Consider the following 24,950-nt stretch of genomic DNA (forward strand, 5'->3'; position numbering starts at 1 on the left):
AAAGAAAGTCAGTATGACTCTTGTCTGCTTCCTATTGAGTTTCTAAAATGTTTAAGTTATGCAGGTAACTGGATATCATGGATGCGCTGGAGCACAGACTTGGAGAAGCCAGTGTGAGGTTTGGCAGCAATGCTATATATACATATACACACATACACACACATACACACACACACACACATACACACACACATACACACACACATACACACACACATACACACACACATACACACACACACACATACACACACATACACACACATACACACACATACACACACATACACACACATACACACACACACACATACACACACATACACACAAACACATACACACACACACATACACACAAACACATACACACATATACACACATACACACACATACACACATATACACACATACACATACACATATATTTACATGCATATGTTATATGTAATATATATTTATATATACCTATATATGTACACCTATAATTTTTGATTTTCTAGTGTGTAGAAGCTTTACGAGGGAGAACTTGAAATGTGCCTTCCTTCACAGTTCAGTCTAATAAGGATTTTCCTAATAGACATTTGAAGAGAGGTAGAAATCCTATTGTAGGGAGGGACACCTCCTTAGCAAAGCACAACCATTGGGTACGGAGGAAATCTGGCATGGGGGCCTACACTGAGCTTTAGGATCTACAGATCAAGAAGGAGCAGTGGTTGTAAGTCGACCTGGCTCTATGGTCCTTTTGCCTCCTGGCTTTGTGAGGAAGAGAGCTGCATGTACTATGACAACAGGGTATCTATCAGACATATCTAAGCTCCTCTGGGAAACAGCTAGAGGTTTGTAGCAGTTGAGAGGCTTGGGAGGGAACAGGGCCCTGCTAATTCCTTGATTCTAGACTTCTGACCTCTAAAACTGAGGGAAAAATTTCCTATTGTGGTAAGCCATGCAGTTACATGATTTGTTAAGTGCTTTGTTACCATAGTCGTGGGAAACTAGTAGAAGGCTGAATGAGAAAATAAAAGGCTCTGCTTTGCTGCGGAGCCACCCAGGTCGGCCTGCGTGTCCTCAAGGGACAAACGTTGTCCACAACTCCTCATAGCTCGTTAGACTTACTCTCCGGTGTCTTCTCAAATGTGAGCAAACACTGTTCCACTCCCATGATGCTGAATTTACTGTAGTCTCTCAACCTTCCGTGGTTTTTCTGACCTCCCTACATAAGTGCAACGAATTCCTTCTGCCTAGAGCATACTTTGCTACCCTATCTCCTTCTTTACTTGGTCTCTTGTCCTTTAATCAGACTCCAAGCCTCACTTCAAATGATTTCCCCTAATTCTGAGACCTGACTTGGGGTGCTGACACACGCTTTGTTTTGAATCATTTTCGTAACCAGTGTTTACTGAGTGCCTCCTGTGTATAAGGTCCTATACTAGACGCTATATAGGAATAACAAAATTATAAATGCAAAACAAGATCAACCCCCCTCAACCAACCCTTTCTTTGTTTCAACTACAAAAAGGACTGTAAAAAGAGCACAAATAAGTACAAGATTGTCTATGATCTAAGAAGAAGGAGGAGGAGAAACTTTGTGCCAGGGAAGAGGAGTAGGGAATGAGAGGTGCTTCATGGCAGATAACTACTGAGCTGGATCCACAAGTATAGGAAGGATTTGAACAGAGCAAGTTGCAGGGAGAAGGCATAGCATGGCAAGCTCATAGAGGCCGGAAGGCTCAGACTGAGTGTTTATTTGTACAACACCAAGCCCCTCAGCAGCTGGAACTTTTCCTGGGAAACCAGGGAACACAAATAATCAAGAAGCTGCTGTTTTTCTGACTTTGGAGACTTTATGGGAGCTGCCATCACCATGGCAGCAAGTGACGCTCTGAAAACATTAAGGTTTTGATGAGTGAGCACCCCATATTCTTTGAATTAGATTTCAGGCTAAAATTACACAATAAAACTCCTATTTCATAATATGAGTAATCAAAAGTGGCGTCCTGAAAGAGAGAAGAGAAAATGTGCTGTTGTCACCTTGACCACGGTCTGGAAATGTTTTCCCTTTGCGCTCTCATTAGTGGCTTTATCACCCCCTGGTGGGCGCTTGGCATTTTCTGATGTATAGTACCTTTCCATGAGTGTGGAAAAATCCTCCCAGGTAGATTTAACTGCTCCTCTCACTGTGGGAAAAAGGCTCTTTCTCAGATCTCTGTGTGTATTTTCTGTTTCCTATAATGCCAAGACCACTTCAATTCTAAGCATTCCAGCTCAAACCACCTAAGAGGACCTGAATCTTGAACAGACACCTCACAGTTCTCTAAGACAAAAAAGAAGGCAGACTGTAGAGAAAAATGGGATTTGTTTCTGGAGGAAGAGCTAGTGGTAAACAGCTGCCAAATTTAAACATCACCTTGAGCTGGGTACCCACAATAGCTCATCCCTGTTTTGTTTATGTTCCACTCTTTCCTGTGCCCTCCCTCACTATGGTAGAACAGTGGGTAGGCCATAATGACTGAAATACAGGGTGTGTGTCCACGAATTAGGGGAGATCAGGCAGAAAAAGCAATTTGTGTAATGTTGTGGAGAGCCTTAAATATAAAATTCAGAAGTCTCAATTTTATTTGGTATGTAACTGGGAGTTGCCCCAAGTTTTTGATAGGAAGAAATTATATTGTCAAAGGGATATATTACCAAGTAGACTGATCTGGAAGCTAATCAATCAGGTATGTTGGAGTTAGGACGGTAGGGCTGAGGAGAAGTTTTAGGAAGGCATTTTCATGATTGTGTGAGAGATAGAAGTCTCCAGAAGGCTAACAGCAGTGAGAAAGGAGAGGAAAGATAAATGAGAATAACTTTTGAAGAAATTATAATCCTTTGGTTAGCCATATTCTCTTTACTTTATCTAGGCTACTGAGGTATTTTAGCATATCAGTATGATTACTTTTTTTTTTAATTTTTTTTTCAACGTTTATTTATTTTGGGGACAGAGAGAGACAGAGCATGAACGGGGGAGGGGCAGAGAGAGAGGGAGACACAGAATCGGAAACAGGCTCCAGGCTCTGAGCCATCAGCCCAGAGCCCAACGCGGGGCTCGAACTCACGGACCGCGAGATCGTGACCTGGCTGAAGTCGGACGCTTAACCGACTGCGCCACCCAGGCGCCCCAGATTACTTTTTAGAATATGAAAAATAACTCCCATTTATTTTAGTGCTTGTGACCCCCCCTTTTTAAAAAAGATTCTATTCTTTTTTTTTTGTTGTTAAATATTTAAGTAATCTCTACACCCAATGTCAGGCTTGAACTCACAACCCCAAGATCAAGAGTTGCATGTTCTTCCAACTGAGCCAGCAAAGCACTCTCTTATTTTAGTACTTCCTATGTGTATGATGATTTACATATATTTGATAACCATCATAAACAAGCTATCGAAGTTAGTCACTATTATTCCCATATTACAGATGAGAAAACTGAGACTCTCTTAAGTAATACACCAAATATTTCATGTTAAGTAAATGATACAGTCAGGAGTTGAACCCATGTCTACCTAACATCAAATCTACATGTTTTTCATATTACAGAAAGTTGATCTTTCTGTGAACAAAGTATATTGCAGCTTTTCCTGAAAGTAGTATTTTGTGGAAGGACTTGAAGATATCCTTTGCTTAAAGAATATGGAGTAAAACAATTTGACTAAGTCTATGCAGATGTTTCTTTTTTCCAATAGTCTGGCACATTTTCTAATAATGGACTACATTGTCCAGATTTTAAGACTAGACAGTATTGTGCACAAATGGAAATTCAAAGGCTGTACCTTCTTTAATGCATGCTTAAGTTCTGGGGTAAATCTTTATATGGTTGGCTAAAATCAAGTGAATGCTTAAATAGTTTTATTCTACTGACTTCTTTACAAATAAGATTTCTAATACAACATGTCTGCTTAAATCAAGACGTTGGTACTAAAATAGAGTCAATTCCATTGGGACAGTATATCTTTAAGTGAATATTTGTAGGATTGCTCATTGCTAGCACTGAGATTCATTTTACAGTATTGTCTAGACGTTAAAGGCAAACTTTTGATCATAAACATAATGTAGTAAGAAAGCTGATTAAAAAGGGTTGCATCTTTGCATCAACCACATGATGATTTTTCTTATTAAGTTTCAAGGAAAAAAAATCAATACAGGGAACACATTGGAAAATTCTGTTTAAATGTTTTCAGGAGACTGGGTTTGGAGAGACTGTAAATAAGGTTCTCCATATTAATTAGAATGCAGTGTCCTGAGTCCTTGATAGGAATACAATCCTAGTATTTCCTTATTTTCTTTTCCTTTTTTGTTTTGTTTGTGTTTTTGTTTGGAGGGCATTAGAATAATGGGAGTGCATTGTCAATCTTGAATGGTGATGGATATAATTGGCCCACATTCCCTAATCCTTTATTATGGTTCCTGGGGGCCAACCTCCCACAGATGTGACCCTGGAGTCCCCTGGTAACACAATAGATAACAGAGATCATTTGATGAGAAATATCTCTGTATATTTTCTGGACACGTGAGGTGCATTGTGTTTTGGGCATCAGCCAATTCCCTGTCTCTTCCTGGCTCCTAAATTTAATGAAACCCTACATCTTCTCCTAATTTGCATTTCACTTAATCCTTCTAATGTTACTGTATGGGACGGATGGAGACTCTTTATGATCCCTTCTGGCCCAGGGGTCATGACTAAGCTCAGGACCCTATTTCACAGTGAAAATACTAAATTGTTTAAATTTTGCAGACTGCTTCAAGGAATTGTGTGTGTGTCTGTGTGTATATATATATATATATATATATATATATATATATATATTTTTAATTTTCTCAGTCATTTCTTGGCTCACCAAATGTTATAACCAATCCCAAGAAGCTCGCAGATCATAATGGTGCTGTTCTAACTAACCCAATTAGCCAAGACAACAAAACAAAGAAACAATGGCAACAACTAAGAAAAAAATGCCGTTGAGCACCTCACTTATATGTTTCTATAATTTACTTATTTAGAAGATTTTTGAGAGCCTTCTGTGTTTCAGGAACTATTTTAGGCACTCGGGATGCAGCAGTGATAGAAATCTCTGCCTTTGTGAGTTTCCATTCTAACAGGCAGTCAAGGGTAGGAGATTTGAGAGTTTTAAGTCCTAAGTGTGGTGGCTAAAAAAATAAAAGCAAAGGGACTCAAGACAAAGGGGGGATCTGGAGTCTGAGGATAATTGCAATTTTAAATAGGTGTTCAGAGTAGGTCTCATCAAGAAGTGAGAACTGATCTGATTTCAAGTGGCTAAGGGAGGAAGCCATGGGGATATTGAAGGCAAGTGTTACAGCAGCGGGTAAAGCCAGCTCAAAGGGTCCAAAGCAGGAACAGGCCTTGTGTGTGTGTGTTTGAAGAAGTGTATACAGACTAGGGTGACTCTAGCAAGGTGAGCAAAGGGGAAGTAGAAGGTGATGCACAAGGGATACGGAGGACTAGAGTTAAGTAGGGCCTCGTACGGCACACTAAGGTCTTCATTCAGATGTTATCCCAAGTGAAATGGGATCCGTCGCAGGTTTTGGGCAAAGGAGTAGCAAGATCTGTTTCATGTTTAAAATGATCACTGTGGCTGCTGACTTGAGAAGTAACTTGAAACAGGGAGACCATTATTGTAGTAATCCAGGTGAGAGATGATGGTGTAGCTCAGGAGGTGGCTGCCTGTGGAAGTGGTAAGAAGCGGTTGGATTCTAGATTCCTTTTGAGAGTGGAGCAAGGAGGAATTAGAAACAGATTGGATAGGAATTTTGAGGGAAAAAATAGAGTCAAGGATGCTATAAACTTTTTGAGTTTGCATTTTTCACTGTAGGAACACCTTTCTTTATTTCACAACGTTATTGTGACAATCAGATAACTATGCATGCGTAAACACTCGGTAAAAGGCAAATTTACAATTTTTTTTGTCGATGTACTGTCTTTCGATTTCTAAATCACATTTTAACATTTTTAAAGTGAACAGAACATAGAAAAAGTTCAACTAACTGGAACCCTCTCAGTGGCAGTCACTTCTACATTTGAATTTAACTGGAAGAGGCAAATAGAAAATAAACTAAGATCAGAGGTTTGGTAACCATATAGTAGATTCCAGGAGAGGAGTTTGGATTGTTTTTATGCCTAAGAAATAACACTATGATAATTGACATTCATAGTGGTGACTTCAAATATATGTTCACTCCAAGGGCTGTATATAATAATCTAGTACCTGGAAGGGATTTATATTCAAACCTAAGGCCATCAGAAATTTAATAAAGCAGAACACTCCCTGACTGAGACAATCCAGTTATTGAGGTCTTTTGGTTCTTGTGTGCAGTTTTTACTCAAATTTATTCATTACTAGGAGTTCACAAAAAGCAATGATGCTTGGTCACAAGTCTTTTCTTACTATTCTAGTGCTTGCAAATATTTTAAGGTAATTCATCTTGGGAATTTACTCAAAGAAGGAAACCACAAAAATTTACATATTTACTTATTTTGTTATTAGCAATTTCTCCCCCTTTTTTATATACCAACTACAGCAATCCTGACTTTTTTAAGAATTCACTTTTTTTACAGTTTATTTTTGAGAGAGAGAGAGAGAGAGAGAGAGAGAGAGAGAGAACGAGCAGGGGAGGGGCAGAGAGAGAAGGAAAGGGAGAGAATCCCAAGTAGGCTCCATGCTGTCAGTGCAGAGCCCGACATGGTGCTCCATCCCACCAACCATGAGATCACGACCTGAGCCAAAACCAAGACTCAGCCCCTTAAATGACTGAGCCACCGCCGGAAGCCAAGCTATCCAACCAGCCTGATGACAGGGCCTGGGCGGTGGACAGATTGGGACTACCTGGCAACCCACCTACAGTGAAACTTCTTGTACTCCTGCTTTTATGTAATTTGTCCTTAGCGTTGGTTGGGGCAGCCCCCCTACCAATGAAAGTACCTGGGGAATTTTCTGTTGGGGAACTGCCCACGACAGACCCCTGGGAAAAGAACCACTGGGGAAAGAAGGAAGATTCTGCAGAGAAATTATGCGGCCCTACATCCAGCCCTTGCCACCCCCCTGTAAAGACTCCTCTACCTAAAGGAAAGATAGCCCCATATATTTCCCAGCCAAGGAGGGGACAAATGGGTTTGAAAGCCCCACTCCAGCAACAAAGGAATGTATCTATACATTGCAATGTTGCAACTATAGGTACAAGTTACTCCAACCCCTAGGCCCGCTTGGCCCCCAGGAGTCATTCCAGATGATGATTGCGCCTGGTAGGTTAAGGAAGGGAATAGTTCATTAGTTCCTAGGTACACATTGTCTCTCTGGGAATGCATAAGGCATGTGTTCCCAGAGCTCTCTTGGCTCCCTCCCAGCACCCCAGACCAAAGGGAATATTTTTGTTCCTTATACCGCAAATGGTTCAAAGAAACAATTAAGAAGTCATGTCCCTGTAAACGTTCCACTTGAGTTGTTGAGAGATAGATGACCTTTCAAGAAAATAGCAAAGCAAATGCTTTATAGACTATAGACAAACGTAGATACATAATGAAAATAATATGAAGAAATTAATCAGCAAGCAAAAGGGCAGGAGGGAAAGTTACAAGAAAATAACTATATTGTTCCTTAATGGGTGATTACACAAAGGAACGTTTTTAGAATTGGTAATGCCGAGAAACATAGACGATGTACTCTACAAGGAAATTGCTAACAAATATAATGCCATGCTTGCCACAATAAAGTGGCTAGTCTAACACACTGCTGTTGTCTGTGTCCATTTGTTTTTTAAAAAAAATTTTTTTTAACGTTTATTTATTTTTGAGACAGAGAGAGACCGAGCATGAATGGGGGAGGGTTAGAGAGAGGGGGAGACACAGAATCGGAAGCAGGCTCCAGGCTCTGAGCCATCAGCCCAGAGCCGGACGCGGGGCTCGAACTCACGGATCGTGAGATCGTGACCTGAGCCAAAGTCGGATGCTTAACCGACTGAGCCACCCAGGTGCCCCTCCGTTTGTTACTTTTTGCCGATGCCATTCATCCTTTGGGAACCCCTGGACCTGCTGGGGCTGGACCCCAACAAGCCACCCAGGTGCCCCAAGTATTCACTTTTAACATACTCTCCAAAAAGAATTGTTGACAATGATAGATGCTTGAGTGTCCTTGTAGTCAGTTATCTCTTCTTGGTATTATATTTCACTTTTCCATGTGTAACATTCACCGGTAACTAGCTGCATAGATATTCTCTGAGGGTAAGTGCTGATTTAGCAAATTCTTGATAATTTTTTTGTTTTTGTAGGCAAAAATTCTCAATAAAGCAATTTTTTGAGGTTCAATACTCTCCACAGAGCAAGTCAATAGATAACAGTAAACTATTAAGCCTCCACTTCTCTTTTTTTTTTTTAATTTTTTTTTTTTAATAAAATTTTTTTTCAACGTTTTTATTTATTTTTGGGACAGAGAGAGACAGAGCATGAACGGGGGAGGGGCAGAGAGAGAGGGAGACACAGAATCGGAAACAGGCTCCAGGCTCTGAGCCATCAGCCCAGAGCCTGACGCGGGGCTCGAACTCACGGACCGCGAGATCGTGACCTGGCTGAAGTCGGATGCTTAACCGACTGCGCCACCCAGGCGCCCCAAGCCTCCACTTCTCTTGATGATAACGGCATTTCATGTTACCTGTGGCATTTTGGACAAGCCATGATGGACTTCCTCTCATAGATGAGAGGAACCATGAAGACTGCACGTACCTAAAAGCAGGAGCCTGGGGTATTCCCAGTGGGCCTAGTGATTGTGTGTCTTGAGTATTTTCTTCAGAGTTGACTGCTATGATCAACACTGTCTTTTCTTATGGAACAGCATAATAAATTGATGAGTCTGGACATAATAATAGAAATGTCCCATCTGCTGTTATGTGCCCTTTTTACTTTATTTTTCATCATCAACAAAATGCTGTAACAGCATTGCCAACTGGGAAGAATGACTCTTGAAAAAATTCTCTTCTTTGCATTTCCCTTCAAGAATGCATTTTACATCTGTATCTTTCACTTGCTCTTCTTGGGCTCATCACGTTTCGGCATTAAGTATTTTATCAACTCTGATCTGAATTTCTAATTCATAGATACTGGAGCCCTGCTCGGTTTATATTTTAAGGATCAGTGCCAGCAAATAGTCTTTCCTCTTTCCTTAATGAATAACTTAATACATTCACCTCCAATCTATGTAGATTACTTGGGAGAATAATCATGTACTGTTTTATTCAAAGAGCAGTCCTTAGTCATTTGTTAAACTTTCTTTAACAAGTTATCTTTCTGAACTGTGCAAATTTTGAGAAAATAGATTGTGATGCTATTTTATTATGAATAATTTTATAATAACTATTGGCCCAGAGTAATATATATACATATATATGTGTATATATATGTATATGTGTACATATATACACACATATATGTATATGTATACATATATATATACATATATATGTATATATATACACATATACACATATATACACATATACACACATATACACATATACACACATATACACATATACACACATATACACATATACACATATATATACACATATACACATATATATACACATATACACATATATATACACATATACACATATATATACACATATACACATATATATACACATATACACATATATATACACATATACACATATATATACACATATATATACACATATATATACACATATATATACACATATATGTGTATATATATATACACATATTTTATAGTGAGAATTGTAGAGAATTCAAAGCTGTTGATGTACTTTTTGCTTGAAGATAATTCCTGGTTATTTGAAAGGTTATTTTAAAATAGCTTCTTTGAGTTAATTTGTAGACACAAGTTCAATATAAAAATTGAAAAACAAATAAGGAAAATAGATTTTTTTTTTTTACTAATCACTTGAAGGCAAAACTGACAATTGATGTGCTTTGAGATGCTACATTTTACTGGGAAAAGCAGTAATAAGAAGACCTAATGGGTTCAGCTCCACATTGGCAACAGTTTCATGACCACACCAATGCACTTAACTGTTGTGGGCTTCATTATCACCAAAAGTCTTTCTGGGTGGAAGTCTGTTCTTTTATTCACTGGTTTTTGTTGTTGTTCTTTTTTTTTTTTTTTTCAGCTCACAGTTTTTTATTACTGTGAGATTTACTCAACATTTTCTTCTTCTGAGCCCTTCTTTAAATTATGCTTCCCACTGGCTTTTATTGTAATGACTGTTCTGGTTGTCTTTTATGCATGATTATTTTGACTAAGTAATTAAATCTTTAACCAACTTTAGTTGTTTTATTCTTCTTTACTTTCAAGGATACCAACTGGAGGATAACAATGCTGCATTCATGGTAACTCTTAGAATTCTTTATAAAATGAACCCTTCCTATTGGATCTAATACTGGCTCAAAGCACTAGTGATTATTGTGTAAATCGGTTGCCTCACTGGGGAGATGCCAGTCACTCTAAGATCATCCTACCATCTCGTGCTTCTGTGAGTTGCCCCCCCCCCCCCCCCCCCGCCCAGCATCAATCACACACAGTTCAGTAAGCTACTGGAGAAACTATCCTCTGGGGAGATTCTAAAACTTAAAGTTAAGTGCTTAAGGCTGTAACTTGAACTAATTACCTACCTGTTTCTAAATGACTGCTAGGACACATCCCTTCTGCCTCACATCTTCCTTTGTCTCAGCTGTCCTGAGTAATAGTATTCTTGGTTAAAACTCACTGTGCAGACCCTTATCCCCATCCTGCTGTGTTCATTGCCTAGTCCAATATTTCCCAACCATTTTCTATTATCATTTCCCTAAGGAAGGAGGCTTTTTAGATATTGTTTTCCTTAACTGCTCTCCCCATCCCCCCAACAATGTGGAATTTTAATGTCTTCAGATACACTATATATCTGTTAATATATGTATACAGTATATATGTGTTTTAGACAAAAAGAGTAAGATTTTTTTTCACCACTCAAAAATCAATTCTCACCCCTGTTGAGAATGTACCATGTAACCTGACTCTATTTTCCTCTCCTTTGGCTTCCCAAACCTTTCCTTTGTGTGAATATTTGACTCTTCTAGATTCATTCTGTGGATGCTGGGCAATTGGGTTATTTCAACTTTTGGTTAATAAATCTTTCTATGTGCATTTATATATATATGTGTGTGTGTGTGTATATGTGTATATATATATATGTATATATATACACACATATGCATTTACACCCATATATATATATATTTACACACATACACACACACACGTATATATACATATACATATATATATAACCTGGCACATAGGTATGAGTTGCTCTATTATATATTTATGTATCCGGATGAGTGGAATTGCAGGGTCGTAGGGTATTTGTGTTCTTAATTTTTCTAGATAATGTCTAAGTGTTGTTCAAAATGCTCGCATCAGTTTATAATCTCATTATCAATTTATGAATTTCTTTTGTTTTACATCCTTAGCACTATTTGGGTAGTCTTTATTTTTAATATTGTATGAATAATGATATCTTAGTGTTCTTAAATTTGCATTTTCTTAATTGCTAATTAGGTAAAGCAGTGTTTAAGTAAATTTACTGGTGTGCACGTGTGTGTGTGTGAAATGCCTATTCAAGTGTTTTGCTCATTTTAAAATCTCATTTTCTATTGTTTTCCTGTTGATTTTTAGGAATTCTTCATGTATTCTAAGTGCAAGTTCTTTGGATATATGTGCTACAAACATTCTCCTGCTGTATCCCCTGACTTTTTACTCCTTTTATGATGTCTTTGGTTAGTTCTTAATTTTAAGTTAATTTATCTTTTCCTTTATGTTCAGTGCTCTTTATGTCTTGTTGTTTATGTCCTATCAAGATGACAGGAATGTACTTTCCTATAATGTCTTCTATTAGTGTTTTGATTCATTTTTTCACATTTATTGAAAAGGTGATTCTTTTCCTAACACTCTTGAGAGCCATGCCTACCGTATTTCAAGAGTCCAAATAAGTATAGGTCTATTTTTCAGCAATCTGTGGTGTTCCACTGATCTGTTAACTGTCATTGTATAGTATGCACTGACTTAATTACTGTAGCCTTTTACAACAAGCCTTGATATCTTGAAGAACAAGACTTCTTATTTTCTTGAAGTTGTCAAGAAGTGTGTGGGGTAGCCTTGGCCCTTTTTACCTCCTTATCAATTTTAGATTCAGCTTGTTTGTTTCCACAAAGCAAATGGGGAATTTGATGGAGATTCTGTTGAATTTCTAAATCATTTTGGAAACTTTAAATCTTTGAATCTTCCACACCATGAACGTAGCATGTTCAGCTTTTATTGAGTTTTTTCTATGTCTGTCAGTAAAGTTTTATGGATTTCTCTGAAAAATTCCTACACATCTTGTTAGGGTTATTCTTGGATATTTAATATTTTCTGTTAATGTAAATAGAATATTAAGACATACTTAAATTTAATTTCTAACTATTGATATATAAAAATACAATTGTTTTTTGTTTACAGATTTTTATTCCCCCACCTTGGTAAATTCTCTTATTTAATCTATCTGTAGAGCTTTTTTTTTTAAATTTTTTTTACGTTTATTTATTTTTGAGACAGAGACAGAGCATGAACAGGGGAGGGGCAGAGAGAGAGGGAGACACAGAATCTGAAGCAGGCTCCAGGCTCTGAGCTGTCAGCACAGAGCCTGACGCGGGGCTCGAACTCACGGACGGTGAGATCATGACCTGAGCCGAAGTCAGATGCTTGACCGACCAAGCCACCCAGGCGCCCCTATCTGTAGAACTTTTTAAAATGTCCCAAGGACAAAATTATATGATATACAGATAATAATAGTTGTGCTTCTTCCTTTATCATTTTTACATATTTTAATTTGTTTTCTTAATTTTGCTAAGGATTTCCAGAACAGTGTTGAATGTTGTTCAAAATATCATAAGGAAATATTTCTGAATTGCACAATTTTATAAGGTATTTGTATACTTTTTGCAGTTACCCTTTTTTCCCTTCAAAATAACAAATGGAGCTGTTTGTGTTTTGTGGTTATTATCATTGCTTTCAGTCCACCTGGCTATGTGGTTTCTTGGAAACCTCCATTCTTTGAGATACTCAAGAGAAGTTAGGATTTTGGAGTTTATTCAGATTTTTCTCATTGTTAGGATGGGGGCAGCACTCTTGGGGTGTGTGTGTGTTGTGTGTGTGTGTGTGTGTGTGTGTGTGTGTGTGTGTGTGTGTGTGTGTTTGTAAGAGGGCATGCTGCTGGCTGGACTGGGATGCAAATCCTCACTCTCTACTTTTCTTCTTTGATATCACCCTGGAGTAGAGAGGGGCATGGTCATTATACTTGGGCAAGGGTGGAAATCTAGACTCCTATCTGGGCCTTTGCTGACAGAGTGGGTGTGGAGCCATATTCCTCTCCCATAGTATTTAGGTCTAATGGGGAGGTTATTGTTTAAAAGTTTTCTGTTTTGCTAGGTTGCTCGCTCCTAATCCTTTGGCAGACTTTATAGAGATTTTAGGTCTCCCCATTGGTTTCTATTGGCCTTTTTGGTTGGAGACTTCTGATTGTTTGAGCTTTATTTAGTCCCCTTCTCCTTTCCTGGTTTGCAAAGAATTTTTCCTTCTTGTATTTCAGTAGTTACCCTCAAATACCTGACTAATTCTAAAATATATCAATACTTTACATATCCTACCAGAGATCCTAGAATGACTGAAAGCCTTGAGGTGGAGGGTGGGAGGATCTGGCGAAGAGTTAGGCAGACTTGGGTTTGATTCGCAGCCCTGTTATCTAGATTCTGTGCAAACTTAGGAACTTACTTAGCCATGCTGAGCCTCAATTGCCTCATCTGTAAAACAAGGATAACTGGTTAGTAGGGCTGGTGAAAACTAAATAAATGTTTGTAAAGGAAGTAGCAAATTGCCTAGAACAGAGAAGACACATAAATGATAATTAATGTTAATAATAATTATTATATTGTATACCTGAAATTAATATAACACTGTATGTTAATTATTATTGAATAAAAAATATCCTGAATCCAGTTTCTTACATATTATTTTTGTCAAGTATTTTAGTTCCAGCTCATTTGTAAATTCTCTCCAATTTTAATTGTTATTACAAGCCCTATTGACACTCAGTACTTACTTTAACAGTAATATGTTTACCAATTTCTTTATTCAGCATTTTCCTTGCTTCCTATCCCTCCCTTCCTGCTTCAGTTATATTCTTGATAAAATACATGCTTAATAGCTTTTTTATTGAGAGTAAGTGGTGACAGTCATTTTTATTTTTCCTTTGAGTCTAATGAAGTAAGCCTTAATGTTTCTCTCAGTTTCCCAAACTTTAGACATGTTACTTTCAGACTGTAGGCCCCTCCACCTCCTTTTTTAAAGAGCATTTACTTTGGAAACGTGGTCATGTCAGATTCCTTCTCTGCTCCTTTAAATGTCTTTGTCACCCAGCCTCTCGCCAGTTTTACAACCCAGGATGGGAGCCCACTGGCCATGCAATCATCAAGAGTGATAGTGCCCCTACGCTAGAGGTGAGCATAGCATAACAAGTGTTAGAGAGTCATCAGATCACTATGTTGTACACATGAAACTAGTCTAACACTGTGTATCAACTATACTTCAATAAAAAAAGAAGTGGCCTATTTTACCAATATTTGTGGGAGGGTAGGAGCCCAACTTCCAGAAGCAATTGTCAAACACAGATGACCTAATCACAATGATGAGCCTCTTGGCTAAGTATCTCTGAGTACTTTCCCAGAAACTTACCCCAGCACTTGAAATTCTTCCTGCTTTTTGTTTTAATGGAGTTGGGTTCAGTCTTTCTCCCCCATTGGAATAGTCTTGAATGAAGTCTTCTTTGCTCATTTAATTCCATCCATCTGGTACAGTTGTTCTTTGACAACTCACCTCTCCTGAGTGATAGTTTAACTAGAAGAAAACCAATGGTTATTTTTCTTTCTGTACCTTAAAGACATTATTATAGATAAGAGTACATTCTAATGATTTTAATTGCTTTTGAAGCAGACATCTTCAAGGACACCTATCTTTAAAACATTTGTAATATTGTGGGAAAATGTACATAACAGAAAATTTTCCAATTTAGCCAGTTTTAAGTGTGCAGTCCTGTGTATATTGACATGACACAACTATCACCACCATAATCTCTAGAACTGTTTCATCTTCCCAGACTGAACCTATGTACCTATTAAACTAAAACTCCCTTTCCTGCTCTCTCCTAACCCCTGGAAACCACCATTGTGCTTTATGTTCCTATGATTTTTGCTATTCTAGGTACCTCATATAAGTGGAATCATTCATTATTTGTTCTTTTGTGTTTGGCATATTTAACTTACCACAGTGTCTTCAAGCTCATTCATGTGTGGCATGTGTCAGAATTTCATTTCTTTAAAGCTGAATAATATGACATTGTATGCATATACCATATTTTATTTATGCATTCATCCATGAATGGACATTTGGGTTGTTTCCCAGTTTTGACTACCAGAAATAATGTACAAAGATCTCTTTGAGACACTGCTTTCCATTCTTTTGGGGCATATATATCCACAAGTGGAGTTGTTTGATTACATGATAATTCTGTGTTTCATTTTTTAAGGAATTGGCATAATACTTCCACAGTAGCTGCATTATTTTACATTTTCACCAGCAATGTAAAAGCGTTCCAATTTTTCTACATTCTTGCCAATACTTGTAATTTTTTATTCTTAATTTTTAAATAATAGCCATCCTGATGAGTATGCAGTGGTATCTCATTGTGGTTTTGATTTACATTTCCCTAATGACACGTGATATTGAGCATCTTTTTATCTTATTTTTATTTATTTTTTTAAGTTTATTTATTTTTGACAGAGAGAGAGCGAGTGCAAGCAGGGGAGGAGCAGAGAGACACACACACACACACAGAATCCGAAGCAGGCTCCAGGCTCTGAGCTGTCAGCACAGAGAGAGCCTAATGTGGGGCTCAAGCTCACAAATCCTGAGATCATGACCTGAGTCGAAGTCAGACACTTAACTGACTGAGCCACCCAGGCACCCCTTCAGCATCTTTTTATATGCTTATTGACTATTTGTGTATCTTTGAAGAAATGTCTATTCAGGTCATTTGTACATTTTTGAATTGGGTTGTTAGATTTTTTTATTGTTGAGTTGTAAGAATTATTTATATATTCTGAATATTAACCCTTACCAGATACATTATTTGCAAATATATTCTCATGATTTTTAAAATTTTTACAGACCTCTGATAGAAACCTCTTGAGAAGAGCCATATATATTCAAAATAAATTGCCCTGATATTATTTCAACATGTAAAAGTTATTTTAGAGCATGCTGTACATGTATGACAAGTCCTATGGCAGGAACCATTGACTGATTAATTAATTCATTTACTCATTCAACATTTCCTAAATATGTATCATATTCCTAATGTTAAATGTCTGGTGATACAGAGATGCGGGACAGAATTCCTACCTCTAAACATCTCACAGTGCAGCAACAATGGGATGACAATGCAGAAAAGGATATTAAGTTTTATATATTTGTACAAGGTTGGCACCTACCTACTTCTGGAGTCTGATCTTCCTCTGAATTTCTATTTCCAGCTATGCTCTTGTTGTTTTCTGGCCTCTGCACATCCCCAATAGCTGGAATATTTTGTCATTTTTTTCTCTTAACCTCATCCCCAACAGCTAATTTCTAATCATTTTTCAAGTTCGAGTTTAAAAGTAATTTCCTCACTGATTCCTCTGCTGACCTAGTTCTTCTAGTTACAGGTCTTCCCAGCATATCTTATAACCCTCGTTTTGACATCCATCACACTGATTACTTCTTCAATGTCTGTCTTCCCCACTTGATTCTAGATTATTTAAGGTCGGGGAATCTGCTTACTATTATTTTTGCCCAGTCACATCTCCCTGCTCTCTTACAGAACATATGTAATGGCTTTGTGAGGTACCAGAATTCCCTTTCTAGTATATTTGTCTTTACAGGGAGCTGTAAAGGATATTGTCTCTCAGAGAGAAGAGTGGGAGACTGCAAAGGAGATTGCCGCCATTTTGCAGTATATATGTGTTGTTGCTGCTGACCTACTGACTCGCCTCTGATGTGAAGCCGCAGCTGGGCCAGATGCATGTGATACAGCCAGCAAGAGTCCTGCTTTTACAGGATTCTCTTGTCATCAAGGTCAGAGGCAATAAGAATGGACATGGGTTTCATTCTCTCCTAGTGGGATTCTAGCCTGATCTTCATCTTCCTTTCCTGACTTCCTGTTGTGTGAACTCTAAGCTCCAGCCTCAGAATTGTGATAGCCTATATATCTCCTACTGGTTCTGCTTTCTGGTCAAATCTTTCTGAGATGGAGAAGATCGTTCTTTTCCTTCATAGCTGATATAAATAGCATATTTGTTTGTGAACTTACTTATTGGCTGCTTCTTCCACTAGGTGAAACATAACACAAATTCAGAAAAAAGTGGTTATGTTTGACTTCTGGCTCTACCACTTACTAGCTATGATTAGGTTCCTTCATCTGTAAAATGGAAATATTTATAATGCCTACCTGATATGTTAGGAAAATTAAAAGAAGCATTATTTTTAGAAATCCATGTGTGGCACATATACGCAATATATATCTATTTGATAAATAAAAACAATAAAAACAGTGGGCTGTAAAGCTTTTCAGAACAACACAGGTATCTTTTCTCTTTTGCTTAGCACCTAGATCCTAGCACCCTGAAGAATGCATAGCACATAGTAGGTACTCAAGACTTGAATTGAATTCCTGTATAAAACAATTTCAAGGATTGACAGGTTTTTTTAGTGTTTCATTTTTTTAAGGAATGATCATTTTTTAATGTTTATTTATTTTTGAGAGACAGAGACAGCACGTGAGCTGAGGAGGGGCAGAGAGAGAGGGAGACACAGAATCTGAAGCAGGCTCCAGGTTCCAAGCTGTCAGCACAGAGCCTGATACGGGGCTCAGACCCACAAACTGTGAGATAATGACCTGAGCTGAAGTCGGCCGCCTAACTGACCATCCAGTATATCAGAGAAATATGCCATACATCTCTCAGTAATAGTGGGCTGCTAAGGCAATGATTCTCACTGTGAGGAAGTGATGGTGCAGAATCCTGGGACCCTGGGGTAGGAAAAGATCAGGTGAAAAATCCTCATAGGTGATACCAAGGACCTCTTGTGTGACTGTGTCCTCAAGAGTGGTTTCTCTGGGGGCGCCTGGGTGGCGCAGTCGGTTAAGCGTCCGACTTCAGCCAGGTCACGATCTCGCGGTCCGTGAGTTCGAGCCCCGCGTCAGGCTCTGGGCTGATGGCTCAAGAGCCTGGAGCCTGTTTCCAATTCTGTGTCTCCCTCTCTCTCTGCCCCTCCCCCATTCATGCTCTGTCTCTCTCTGTCCCAGAAATAAATAAACGTTAAAAAAAAAAATTAAAAAAAAAAAAAAGAGTTGTTTCTCTGGGCCAGAGTCAATGGTATTAGACTTTCCACAAAGATGTAAGCATTGTAAAAATAATAACCCATTTATTAAATACAAATACATTGTCTTTAATACTCACTGGAATGCTCAGAGATTATAAAATAAAGACACAGAGGCTTACCTTATTTAATATTATTGTAAATACAAAGTGATTTATTTATTCAAGAATTCTTCTCCCTGAAAATCTCTTCTTGCCTTTTTTCTGAAAATCTTTAGCTTCTCAAAGTTTGTTTTGAGTTTTTTTCCTGATTACAAAACAAAACAACATGTTGACATCTGAATTTCTCAAAATTAACAAGACTCAGCCACCTCTGTCCTGCTGGTAGCCTACTTTCATCCAAAGATTCGTTTATTTCTAATTAAGCATGCTAAATCAATTATTTTCTGAAACAGTTTTTCCAGTCTTGTAATTGAGTTTAAAAATGACAGACTTTAACTTAACGATATCCAGTATGGAGAATCTAATTTCAATTTCAGTGTTCCATCGTAAGCCAAAATGTCATCTAAACAAATAAAATAACTTGACCACAGTAAGTCATGCAAAATAGTTTCTCATTAACCTTTTAAAAATTACTATCAGTTTTATACCCAAGAAATATATAAGTCAGATTTTTTATTTGTAGTCTAGTACTATCTTTAAAATTTTTTCTGATGGAATAACTAGGAAGCTGCTCTCGGGAAATTTCCATTCCTGTTAGCAGTTCCTGATGGGAAGGGGATATATTGGGTATCCAGAGTCACCAAGTCATTTCTTTGCTCCTGGGGTTATGAAGTAGTCCTAACCAAATTCTAATCTAATGAGAAATGTCATTATTTCTAGCACTTAAATTACTTGGATTCACTTCTTGCCAGTCCACATGAAGCAAACCTGCTTGATCCACTGGCTATCATATCCTCAGACCTTTACTGTATAGTGTGTTTCTAGCTGTGTTCTTCTTAGCCCTAGCTGATGGGTACTCAGGGAAGGGAGTCTCACTTGTATATTTGCCTAAAGCAGAGACAAATGGGAAAATGAACCTGCTTAACTGAAACAAGTATAAATTATTTTTGGATAATCTTTTGGTTTAGGTATGTATGGCCTTCCTTCCCTCTATTAGCCCAGCTAATTAAATGTACTTGGTTAAGGTCTTATTGGATCTTATATTCATCTGTGCAATTCTCAGTTCTATTCATTAGAAACTAAAGGAGACACATTTACCTTGCTTTTGTCCTCAAATGGAAGATTTCTTATTTACTGGATACTTGAAAGGGAGAGATAAAGGATAGAGGAAACTAGGCCAAGAGAGTATCTTTTCTTTGTACAGAACAAATTCTAAGTAGTTTTCAATATGTTTCTGAGGGATAATACAGAATTTGGCGCTGATGACTCCTCAAAGCTGCCATGAATCCCCCAAGGCTTCTGCTGAATCTACAAATATTAGCTACTTCCTTTGTGGTTCCTCCCTTTTGAATCCCAACATTTTAGGTCAAGTTTCCTAGCAGATCATAAGATAAGGTTTTGTGTGCAACTGATTTATTGTAGAAATCTCTAAGGGGAACTCAAAAAAGACTGATGCTTGGGACAGAAAGAGGAAGAAGCTGGAGATGAGGGTGAGTTCTTGGGCCACAATTCCACAGAGGGTGTCTGTGCCTCCACCCTTATATAGAGTGTTGAGGTATAAGATGCACTTCAGAGTTGTCAGAAACCAAAGCAAGGTAACTGGGCAAGGGAATAATTCCCATACATGTTAGTCACTGGCTAAAGTGTGATTCAGGTAAACATAAACTGCCAAATGCTTATCTCTGTGTCTGCAGCCAAGTGACTCTAATGGCCTCAGGGCAGTCCTCTTAAAGAGCTACAGGTCCTGCCCGTTGAAAACTCTAAATCTGGATGTGGGGGTGCATGAAAATGGTATAATAGAGATACAGGAGCATCTAGGTGAAGCACTGATGTTGTCTCTTATTCCAGGATAATGCAGCGTGGGGAGGCATGACCCCTGACATAATCTATCAATTTTTGTTATTACAGAGAAATCCCTTTCTGGAGGGAACAAAAAGGGACAAAATTTTACCAGGATGTTCATATAGTTTTCCTGAACTTGGTTCCCTGTGGTCCTCATTTCCATCTGCTAAGCAAGGTAGGCCTATGTGGGAGTCCATTTTTCTGTATCCCAGGTATGAGGTAAATCAGTTCTGACCTCAATCATACTTACAAATATCTGCTACGTAAAATAGGCTTCCTTTCATCCCTGTCAAGATGCTGAACTCCACAGAGGTTCTTGAGGAATAGGTACATAGTCTCTGACTAAAAAGCTCCAAATACCATGACATTCCCATTCAAACTTCAGGAACTGGAGGCTGGTAGAGGCTTTTGGCTTAGAAGATCTGCATAATGATGACAGTTGCACCTGGATGATATGATTGGTTCTTTACCTTAGCACAGAATCCCATCCTCTGATTCCTATAGCCTGAGCTCATAGGTACCTGGAGAACTTCTGCACCTTCACCCTGATATGAACAGAGAGCAGGGTTGATACCAGCTGGTATGAATTTGTTCAGAATTGTGGCTAACTTCTTTTCTAATTATTTGGTATCACTGTGATGCTCAGTGTACATTTTGAATCAAATTGTTAAATATTTTGATTATTTCTTCTGGTCCAGAGTGACTTTTCACTCCTTTTGAAATTGATTGCTCTTTATGAATTATTAGAAAAAAATCGTTTCTCTGTGTCAGAATATTGTGGCCCTAAGCAGAATAAAATAACACAATGGTGGGACTTTCCACTTCATACCCTGGTAAGACTTTGCTCAGGATACCACTCCTTTGCAGGGAAAAGTCACTATAATGAGACAGCCCCAAGAAGCTGGGAACTGGGTATTAGAGGGATTTATGATGTATTTCAGAGACGAGAAGCTTTTCCCTGTCGCAGTCCCTCTTATTTTGGACTTGTAAGCAAGATATTAACAACTGTTGTGTTTGACTCATTATATTTTTTGTATTATAACAGCTAGCATTGTCCCAATAAATAGGCAATGCCTTTTTTCTCTTCCTTTTTATGAGAAATGACTCATATGACTTAAGAAAATGACTCATGTCACCATCTGCTTAAGTATCCCTAAGTATGCCATCCAAGTTATGTAACATTGTCTATGCAGAACACACAGATGACAGGCAATACATTTTTGATTGGCTTCCTGTCCTTTTTTACTCTTAGCTACTGGAAACTTATTCAGCAACTCAGTGGTATGTTTCAGCCAAAATGAAAAAGTTTCCTTGCAGAAGCTGGCACAATGTACTGCAGTATTTAGAATTTTATGTTCCCACAGGAAGCTCGATGAACCTTTCTGCGCCCTCTGCTCCAGTATAATGATTGTCTTCTCATGTTACAATCCCAGGCGTGGGTCTTCAGAAGTCACCTCCTACTTCAGTCATTAGGTCACATTATATTAGGTCCTCCTCTTTTCCTAGATAAAGGGTCAAATCTCTTTTCTTTCATGTTGGGGGTTAGTTGAATATGGAGTCTTTCTGAGAATACTATCTATTCAGTATTAATATTCTGCTAAGGTTGGGAAGCTTGGCTTTAAAATATTATAGTTCATTTGTATCTTTCTCAAAAGAAATGACCTCTGATAGACTTTTTATACCAATGAGTGAGGAGAACACAAGATTTTTTACCAGGGTCGTTGGCAAAATGCTGGTAAGTACTGCTTAGTCCACAGAGTAGACAGCTGCTACACCAGAGTTTTCAATTCTCCCGGACGTGCGTTGTACTTGGCAGACCTTGAAGATGACAGGGCAGTTCCATGTGCTGCCATACCCTTAGTGTTTTGTGTCCCTGATCTAGTCTTCCTTTTAAGTTGCTATTGCTCATACCACATGGGTTGAAAATTACTGCAGCTACCCTGGCCAGCATTGATTAGAAAAGGGATTAGACACTCAACTGATTATGTGGTTGGAACGAGGTCTTCTGAACTGACTTTTCAAACTGTCTGGTAATGTCTTCCATATTGCCATATACAGGTGCATTGACACAGTCAAAGTCTTCATATGGGATGTATAAATGACAGGTTAGAAAAGAGCATATGGGTCACTACACCTCCTGGTGTATTCTAGCAGACTCTGAGCAACTGATTCGGTTCTCCACGAAATCTCTATATTTGTCAGCCTAGAACCTAGAGTGACTGTGTCGGTGAAGAGATACTATCTTCTACAAAACCTTGACAAACTTCGATTTCCGAGAGCCATAGGATCTTCACTCATTGTTTGTTTTAATGATCTTGGTTAAAAGAAACTCCCCAAATACAACCTGTGTTTCCTCCTGATCCACTAGCCAAAGAATAAAACTGAGCCCTGGGAAGGGAGGAGAGTGGTATTATGACAAATATGAATGTTTACACCCATTGCTTCTCTGTACCGTCCTCAGAACTATATCCCAAAAGATGTGTGCTTATGACCAATTCTGTTGACTGTAATAACACATCTCTTTTTCAATCCTGCTTGGGTGCCCTGAAAAAACAGTTTTTTTAGAAAGTGCTCTGATGCCTTCAAGCCACACAGAGGTGGAGTGATACTGCGTTGTCACTCTACAGAAACATATCCTGACGATGCTCTCAACCATCAATGCAACATCCTCTTTTATTCTTTTTCTGGTCCACGAGGAGCCTGTTCTGACCTGCCTTTAAACCTGCTCTAGCTGTTTGATTCTCCAGAGAAATCTCCAAGTGAGAAAGAGTGCCTCATGTTCCAGTAGTGCTGACCTCTGTCTTACAGACCACAAAGCTGTGTGGCTTTTTGTCCTTAATATCTTAAATAGAATTTGTGAAAAAACACTTTGAGTATTTCCTCAAAGCCTCTCTCCTAGGACTCACGCATGAAAGCAGAGTCTGGGGTGGGAGATCTTCTAAGTGACCAGCATTCTGGACTTTGTCTTTGTTCATAGATTTCCAACCCCTGTAACACTGAGAGGATTCTTTTGTATCCTAGCTTTGACTCTGGATTCACTTTGATCCCTGAGGTTGTAGTCTTGCCTAGAATAGGATCTTCATGCAAGGAGTCGCCTATTGAGCTCCCCTTATTGCCATCCCTAGATTCCAAACAAAACAGAATTTTATGTGAACTTAGTTCCAGGTTGGGATTACTATGGGTCAGGATTCTGACAGAAAACAGAATCTACTCTAGCTGGTTAAACCTGAAAGGGATGTTTAAGGGATATCAGGTAGCCAGTAGTCTATATCTCTAGCTTTCTGATGCTCCTTGAGGGAAATTTCCAGGAACAGTTTCTACAACAACACCACTGAGACAAGGTCGCTGCTACCTTTGGCCTACCTAGAGACACGCTGTGTCTGTCATGTCTTGGGAACTCGGCAAGTATCAATGCCAGAATCTTTGTCTCTTTCTGCTGATTTCAAAATCAGGCTTTGCATCATTAAAATGTGCACCTTGCCCACAGCTTCTTTCCTATCGTTGTTCAAGCTCATTTCTGAATCTTTGACTCTCATGGGTGTATCTGATTGGTGGAATGTAGACTGCATGTCTACATCATAACTGTAAGAAGTCTCGGGTTATATCATATCTTGTACACCAAAGTAAAAGAGACAGTACTTGCAATGTGGGTAATGTCATAGGAGAGGGAGTTCAAATAATACGGGATGACTACAAATAAAGGATGTTCAGCACAGATCACAAACAACCATATTTTGGGGAGTTTGAGTAGTAATAGTATTAACACAAGTAAAACTTAATAGCATTTATTAAAGACTTGTTATTGCTAAACACTCTGGTAAATGCTTTACACACTTTATCTCCTTTTATACTTATAATAACACTGAGTGTCTTACTTATTTTCTAAAGCTTATTTAGAGAGAGTGCACATTTGCATGAGTGCACGCCCACGCAAGTATATAAATGGGGGAGGAGCAGAGAGAAAGGGAGAGAGAGAATCCCAATCACCCACTACTAGTACAGAAGCTGATTCAGGGCTCCCATGAACCATGATATCATGACCTGAGCCAAAATCAAGAGTCTGATGCTTAACTGACTGAGCCACCCAGGTACCTCAACACCAATTGTTTTAAAATTCATTTTATTTTATTTTTGAGGGAGAGCGAGAAAGAGAGAGAGACAGAGCATGAGTGGCGGAGGGGGGCAGAGAGAGAGGGAGACACAGACTCTGAAGCAGGCCTCAGGCTCTGAGCTGTCCACATAGACCTGGAGGTGGGGCTCGAACTCACAAACTGTGAGATCACGACCTGAGCCCAAGTCAGATGCCTAACTGAATGAGCCACCCAAGCACACCTGAAATTCATTTTTAAAAGTGGAGAATCAAAACCCAGGGAGATTAAGAAATGTATCAAAGTCAATCAATTAGGAACTGGTGGAAACTGGCTTTAAAGTCAGGTCTTT

Source organism: Prionailurus viverrinus, chromosome C2 (genome assembly GCF_022837055.1).
Source record: "Prionailurus viverrinus isolate Anna chromosome C2, UM_Priviv_1.0, whole genome shotgun sequence".
NCBI classification, from domain to species: Eukaryota; Metazoa; Chordata; class Mammalia; order Carnivora; family Felidae; genus Prionailurus; species Prionailurus viverrinus.